At 43.5% G+C, this 7810-nt stretch overlaps 1 pseudogene; it reads right to left on the reverse strand.

The window, feature by feature from the left end:
• Positions 1-3919: 3919 nt before the first annotated feature.
• Positions 3920-4796, reverse strand: LOC110287947 (annotated as a pseudogene).
• Between the last annotated feature and the right edge of the window lie 3014 nt (positions 4797-7810).

Consider the following 7810-nt stretch of genomic DNA (forward strand, 5'->3'; position numbering starts at 1 on the left):
CGGATGTCTGCGGCCCCAAAAGGGTGCTGCCTCAGCGACTCTGTGGCTCCCGCCTGTCCCAGAAGCTGTCTGCCTCTGTGGTCCTCACTCTGACCTGTACAGACTAAGTTCGGCGGAGTCCCGGAGCCAAGATGGCGCTCCCTGCAGGGCAGGTCACTGTCCTCCGGCTGGAAGGGTGCTGGATGTCGCAGATAAAGTTTTAACCAGTTATATTTTTCAACATGAAACACAGAACAACAATCATTTAAACAACAAAACAAAAACAAACATGAATTGACAGACATATGGACAATTTGGTGCACCAAAAACAGATAATAGACAGACAGGGAATAGAACTTGGTGTCTCAAAGGGACACAGTTATCCTAACCAGAGCTAAGAATAGCTCCATAGGAACCAGAGAGGAAGCAGGACGTCTCCTGTTTTCCTTCTGTCCCTAGGAGAGCTCTGAAATAGCTTATTTTCATTTTTTCTCTTTTTTTGCTAAAAGATCCGAAACACGGGATAACTGCTTTTCTAAAACTTATTTTCTCTCTCTCATGTTCAGACTCTACTTCCTTATCTCCTTCTTCTGGGAATACTGCCAGAGAAGGTAGAGGAGGCACAGTAGCCCTGAGAGCTATCTTTAAGCCTTTGATGAAGGCTGCCTCTTTAGTCTAAGTCCTCGAGAAGAGGGTAAATTGACTTAATTTTTTTTTGTTTTTCATTTTTTATATTATCCTTTGTATCTTTATATTTTCTTTTCTTTTCTTTTTCTCTTTTTATATTTTTCCTTTTTCTCTCTCTCTCTTCTCCTTTTGCTCTCCCAGGGCATACTTTCCCTTATTTCTCTTTTCCTCGGGCTCAAGGTCTTTTGAAAGGCTTTTTTTCTTAGGTGCACCTTGTTTCCTCTGAACTCCTAATCTCTCTCCCCGCTCTGTCTCTGATAGAGTGTCTTGGACCTCCTCCAGGAACCTCTGTCCTGCCTCAACCTTTTGCTGACAATCCTCATCTTTTAAGCACGATCTTACCAGCTTCCACAATGGCATGGTCCCTGCTTTAAGTTTGCCGTTCTGCTGTTCCCTAACTAGATCTTCTCTCAGTTTCTCCCAGGAGGCGATAGTTAATGACCCTGAGCACACATACCACAGCGCTACTCAATCTATCTTTTAACAAAGCCCTCTATAGTCTTAGTGGCGATTTTTAGGCCACACTGCCTCAAGACCGACCGTAAGGCAGTCACCACGGAGTGGGAGGTTCCCATACTGCTCTTTTATCTAACTGTGCCTGTCCTCGACCGAGAATCAGTCAGCAGTTCCACCAGTGAAAGCAGAACACAACCAAAAGAAAAAGAACAAGCCCCATGAAAACAAACAAAAAAGCCTCTAACGCTGGAGAAAGTTCAAGACTGAACATACCTTACAGAGCGTAACACGTCCTGCAGTTCTGAATCCGCCCCGAGAATGGAGGGTCCCCTCAGCACCTGGCGATGATATGGCTTACCCGGGTTCTTGGTGCCAATTGTCCCGAGCTAGTTTCTCGCCAGCAAGAACACACTCGGACAACCAGATTCTTCTGCAGCAAAGCTTTATTGCTTCATTAGGAGGAAGACCCCGAACCCCGGAAAATGGTGCTGCTTATATACACCTTGGAGCAGCGTGTCAGCACCTGATTTGTTGCTTGCCCATCGCCTCATTGCTATGCCCCGAGATGGGCAGTGACTTGGCACAAATTCACTCTTGTACCTGCGCACATTGTTTGTTTACTGGTTAGGCACAGTGGAAGCCAGCGCCATCTTGTAATGGCAATTGCTCATGGCTCCCACAGGGAATCTGTATAGTGAGTGGCATGGTGAGGGTCCCACAGAAGGGATCAGGCTAGAAGTTGGAAGAAGGTATGGATGTATATAGAATAGCATACTGAAGGGGTGGCAGAAAAGATATCTATGAGTGCTTTCAAGTAGGGTGGTTCCCAGCAAAAGCCTTGACCTATCTATCTGTTCATACGTTGGGTGGTCAGATTAGTCCAGGACAAGAAATTTGAGACCTGGAATAGCTCTGACAAGTTGTGAGAAAGGTCTGAATATGGAGGGAAGTTGTATTGGCTGGACTCTGGAGGAGGTTCAGGGAAGTCTAGGTACTGGGTTAGGTAGTAGAGCCATCACAGAAGGGACCTGTGGGTGGTGGCACATAGGGCAGATCATGTGTGAAGCAGGATCTTGAGCATGACTGTGACACAGGCTGTGGTGATCATATTAGACTGCATAAGGGGACATGGAATGCAAGTTATATCTTGAAGGGACACATAAGGATTCTGGGTACATAAGGAGTCTGAGTAGGGTTGTGCAGACACACAAAAGTGATAAGGCTAGACTCTGGAGGTGGGTTTGTAAGGACTGAGTACATAGTGAGATGCTAGAGGCAGTCCAGAAGGGACTATAGGTGTTGAAGAAGGATGAGTCTTCTCTGAAGCCTAGAGGTTGTCTGCCTCAGTGTCAAAAATTTGAGGATCCTGCTGATGCCTAAGGCTTGACTGCTGTATAGGTGGGGCTAGACAGACTGTGTCCAGACAATGATTTGTGATCCTGGCTAGATCTGGCATGTTGCAGAAAAGACATGGATGGGGTGTTTACCAAGCTAGACACTGAAGGAGGACGTGGGGAGGCCTGGGTACCTAGTGGGGTGTTAGAGGTAGTCCATAAGGGAACTGTGGGCGTTTAAGGTAGGAAGGTGCTTTGTTGAAGTTTCCAGGTTGGCTGTGGTGAATTATGGGACAGTCAAAATAGGCTTGAGTGAGATATGAGGGGCCCAGAGTGGACCACAGAAGACATGTGAATCTCCATACTGATAGGAGTGTTAGAATCAGCACATAGGGACCTAGGTTGGTTGTAGGTAGGATGGTTCCTGGTGGAAGACCACAGAGTGGTGCTGCAGTTAGAAGTGGTCATAATAGGTCAGAGCAAAGAATATGGGACCCTTTGGAAACCTAGAATTTAGATTCTTGTCAGACACAGCTGTCCTGACGAGGCTAATGCACTAGTTGTGGGACCATGGCTCGATCAGGTGAATTTTAGAATAGGTATGAATGGGCATGTGAGGTACACTCATCAGGCTAGAACCTGGAGGAGGATATAGGAAACTGGGTACTGTGTGTCCTGGTAGTCAGTGGATGGTTGGCTGCTAGGGCAAGAGTACCTGTGGAAGCCTAGAGCGGCAGTGCAGGTGAGGGTGGTAAGACAAGTCTGGGGCATGGGATGCAATGCCCATTCCCTTGAGGATGACATGAGTAGTCTAGGTACTGAGTTTTGTGATGGAGGTAGCCAAGAGTTGTCCTGTAGGTGGTTACAGATAAGGTGGTCCTGGGAGAAGCCTTGAGTTTCTTGTGCACAGGAAGTTGTGGTGCAACCTGGCTGGATAAAGAGTTGTGGGACCCAAGAACTTAGAGGAAGATATGGGAGTCTGAGTACTGAGTGGGGTAGTGAAGTCATGAAGATACAATAAGGCTAGACCCCTAAAGAGGATGTGGAAAGTCTGGGTTCTGGGTGGCATGGAAGAGAAGGGTCTTGTGGGTGGTTGCAGGAAGGGAGCATGTTTTGTGTACAGCCTAGAGTTTATCTGTTTCACAATCAGGGGTGACTAGAATAGACAGTGTCAAGAGATGTTAAAACCTATTATGTCTGTTCAGCTGCTTCACAGGCAGGAATGGCTGTGTGGAAGTTGGGTCTGGTTAGAACAGGCTGAGACATTGGATGTGGGACCCATAATAGACCACAGAGAGTGAAATGGAGAGTCTGTGGTCCTTGTATATTGGTGGAAGACAGTTCAGAAGGAACATGTGAGTGGTTTAGCCTAGAGTTTAACTGAAGAACAAGTGATGGTGCCCAGCATAGTCCATATCACAGGATACGGGACCCAGGCTACACCCTGGCGTTTGGTCACTGGTTTAATGGGGTGGGGCATATAGAAGGGATAAGGCAAGATCCAACACTAAGATGTGGTAAATCCTTGTACAGAGTGGTCTGTTGTAGCCTGGTATCTTTTTTCCTTCAAGGATCTTAATTAAGATGTTGTTCCTGTAGACACACTTAGGGCACAGCATTTTGTCCTCCAGGTGTGTGGGTGGAAATATGGACGCCAGAATCAGGAAGAGGGCAATCACATTCCATTTCTTATCAGGTACCCAGGCTTGTCCATCATGGAACTGCAGCAGAACCCAAACACATGAATTCTCAGGAACTACACACCACACTTCCCCATAGAGCTCTGATTTTCCATTGGCTGGCACTGCCTCGAACTTCTTAGCACTGGCTGTAATTCTGGCCCAAGATGTCAATACTGCCTCTTAGGCAGGAGTAGTCACAACCATGGTGCTGACTTCCTCATAGAGCATAGGAGGATCAATTAGGGCAGGTATCTGCTCCTCTGGTACAGTGACAATTTCAAGGAAAAACACCTTGAGATTCTCTCCCTTGTTCAGTCTTCAGGGTTTTTTTGTTTGGTTGGTTGGGTTTTTGGTTTTTTGTTTGTTTGTTTGTTTTGTGAGATGTCTTCATCCTGGTCTCTTTGGCTGAATCAGGAACATTCTTCAATTCAAGCATCCTACAAGTGGGCCCTGATGTCTCAGTGTCTTGAGCTTCCCCCCCCCCCGCTCTGATTTACAACTATTATCTTTCTCTGATTTTTTTGTTGCTGTTGTTCCCCACACACACACCCATTGCTTTAGTCTTTGCAGAAGACATGCTCAGTTGACTCAACATCTGACATTCCACTTCTTCCCTCAGCTCTTCTGCTTTCTGCTTCTTGCTTCCAGAAGTCTCCATATTGAGATCAGATGAAACCTCCCTCTTTTATAATTCTGTTGAAGATATTTACTGGCACTTTAAGTTGGGAATCATTGCTCTCTTCTATACCTATTAAATTTAGGATTGACCTTCTCTTTGGGTCCTGGATTTCCTGGATGTTTTGGGTTAGGAGCTTTTTGTGTTTTGCATTTTCTTTGACTGATGTGTCAATGTTTTCTATGATATCTTCTACATCTGGAATTCTCTCTTCCATCTCTTGTATTCTGTTGGTGATGCTTGCATCTATGACTCTTGACCTCTTTCCTAGGTTTTCTATCTCCAGGGTTGTCTCCTTTTGTGATATCTTTATTTTTTCTATTTCCATTTTTTAGATCCTGGATGGTTTTGTTCAATTCCTTCACCTGCTTGGTTGTGTTTTCCTGTAATTCTTTAAGGGAACTTTGTTTCCTCTTTAATGACTTTTACCTGTTTAGCTATGTTCACCTGGCATTTCGTCTGAGTGAGTAGCATTCTTACTAAATTTAAAACCCAAGGTCGGCTCAATGATTTGCTAGGATATTGAAACACAGGTGGTGGCTAGTCTACCTTAGCTATATGTCAAATCATTCCTAGGAGGCACTTATAATAAAACAATATTGAAGGAAAGCACAGAGATTCGTTAATCAACTGACGTAGGGACATGTTTGGAGCATTTATGCTATGGGATGCCAAGATTCCAGGAGAGTAAGTTTCCATGAAACTACCTCAGAACTGCATCCAAGTTTTGGGCTTGTCACACACTTTCCACTGGAGCGGGTGTGGCAAGGCAGTAAGGTAAAATGTCAAATAACATATAAAGGCATACCTATCAGAATTATACCACACTTCTCACCAAAGTCTTTTAAAGTTAGAAGATCCTGGGCAGAAGTCTTTCAACAAACCCAAAAGAAGATAGCCACACAAATATAATTCCCCCTCTAAAAGCAAAAATAACCAGAAGCAATAATCATTGTTCCTTAATATCTCTTAACATTAATACACTGAATTCCCCAATAAAAAGACATAGATTAACAGACTGGCTACATAAACAGGACACAGAATTTTGCCGCATTCAGGAAACACACTTCAGTGTCAAAGACAGACACTACCTCAGAGTAAAGGGCTGGAAAACAATTATCGGAGCAAATGATCCCAAGAATCAAGATGGATTAGCCATTTTAATATCGAATAAAATCAACTTTCAACCAAAAATTGTCAAAAAAGATAAGGAAGGATACTTCATACTCATCAAAGGAAAAAATCCATGAAGATGAACTCTGAATTCTGAACATATTTGCTCCAAATGCAAGGGTACCCACAATCATAAAGGAAACTTTATTAAATCTCAAAGCACACATTGAACCTCACACAATAATTGTGGGAGACTTCAACACCTCACTCTCATCAATGAATAGAAACTGAACAGAGACACAGTGAAACTGACAGAAGTTGTGTACCAAATGGATGTAGCTGATATCTATAGAACATTTCATCCTAAAACAAAAGGATATACCTTCTTCTCAGCACCTCATGGTACCTCCTCCAAAATTGACCATATAATCAGTCACAAAACAGGCCTCAACAGAAAAAAAAAAAGAAGATTGAAATAATCCCCTGCATCCTATCAGATCACCATGGACTAAGACTGGTCTTCAATAGCAAGAAAAACAAGAGAAAGAGAGAAAGCACACATACACATGGAAGCTGAACAATGCCCTACTCAATGATAACTTGGTCAAGGACAAAATAAAGAAATCATAGACCATTTAGAATTTAGTGAAAATGATTACTGATGCTATGGTGTGCTTACAGACAGGAGTCTACCATGGCTGACCACTGAGAGGCCCAACAAGCATCTGATTGAGACAGATTCAGATACATACACCCAACCATTGGACTGAGGTCCGGACCCCTAAGGTTGAGTTAGGGAAAGGATGGAATAAGTTGTGGAGTAGGGACACCCCATAGGAAGACCAGCAGTCTCAAGTAACCTGGACTCCTGAGATCTCTCAGATACTGAGATCTCTAGGCAGCGAGTAGCAGCTGGTTTGAGGCCTGTGATATAGCAGAGGACTGCCTGGTCTTGCCTCAGTGAGTAAAGTGGTTCCAAACACTTGAAAGACTTGATACCTCAGGGAGTACAGAGGTAGGGGAACATCCTCTTGGAGACAGGGGGGAGGTGGAATGGGATAAGGAACTGTGAGAGAGGGAATAGGAAGAAAGCAATGGCTGTATTGGAAATAAAATTAAAAGAAACAAAAATATGATTAATCCTTCAAAAAAAGAGAACTTAATGAAAATGAAGGCACAGCATACCCAAAGTTATGGAACACAATGAAAGAAGTGGTAAGAGGAAAACCTTATATCTCTCAGTGCATCCAAATAGAAACTGGAGACAGTATACACTAGCAACTTAACAGCACACCTGGAAACTAAAACAAAAAGAAACAAATGGACCCAAGAGGAGTAGATGGCAGGAAATATTCACACTCAGGGTTGAAAACAAATGAGTAGAAATAAAAGAACTACATAAGGAACCAAAAGAACCAGGAGCTGGTTCTTTGAGAAATTAAAAAAGATACATAAATACTTAGTCAGACTAACCAGAGGGCACAGAGACAGTATCCAAATTAACAAAAGCAGAAATGAAAAGGGAGAAATAACAACAGAAACTGAGGGAATTTTTAAAAATTATCATATCCTACTACAGAAGCCTATACTAAACACAAATGGAAAATCTGTATGAAATGAACAATTTTCTAGATAGATACAAAATACCAAAGTTAAATCAGGATCAGATAAAATATCTAAACAGTCCCATAACCCTTAAAGAAATAGAAGTAGTGAGTGTGACTATGTGTTTTCCTTGAGATTGGGTTACTTCACTCTGGATGATAGTTTCTAGTTCCACCATCTTGCCTAAGAATTTCATGACTTCGAGTCTGCAGAGGTGAGAGTGCGGACCACAGAGGCAGACAGCTTCTGGGACAGGCAGGAGCCACAGAGTCGCTGAG

This window comes from Mus caroli, unplaced genomic scaffold, assembly GCF_900094665.2.
Source record: "Mus caroli unplaced genomic scaffold, CAROLI_EIJ_v1.1 scaffold_23107_1, whole genome shotgun sequence".
In the NCBI taxonomy this organism is placed as follows: Eukaryota; Metazoa; Chordata; class Mammalia; order Rodentia; family Muridae; genus Mus; species Mus caroli.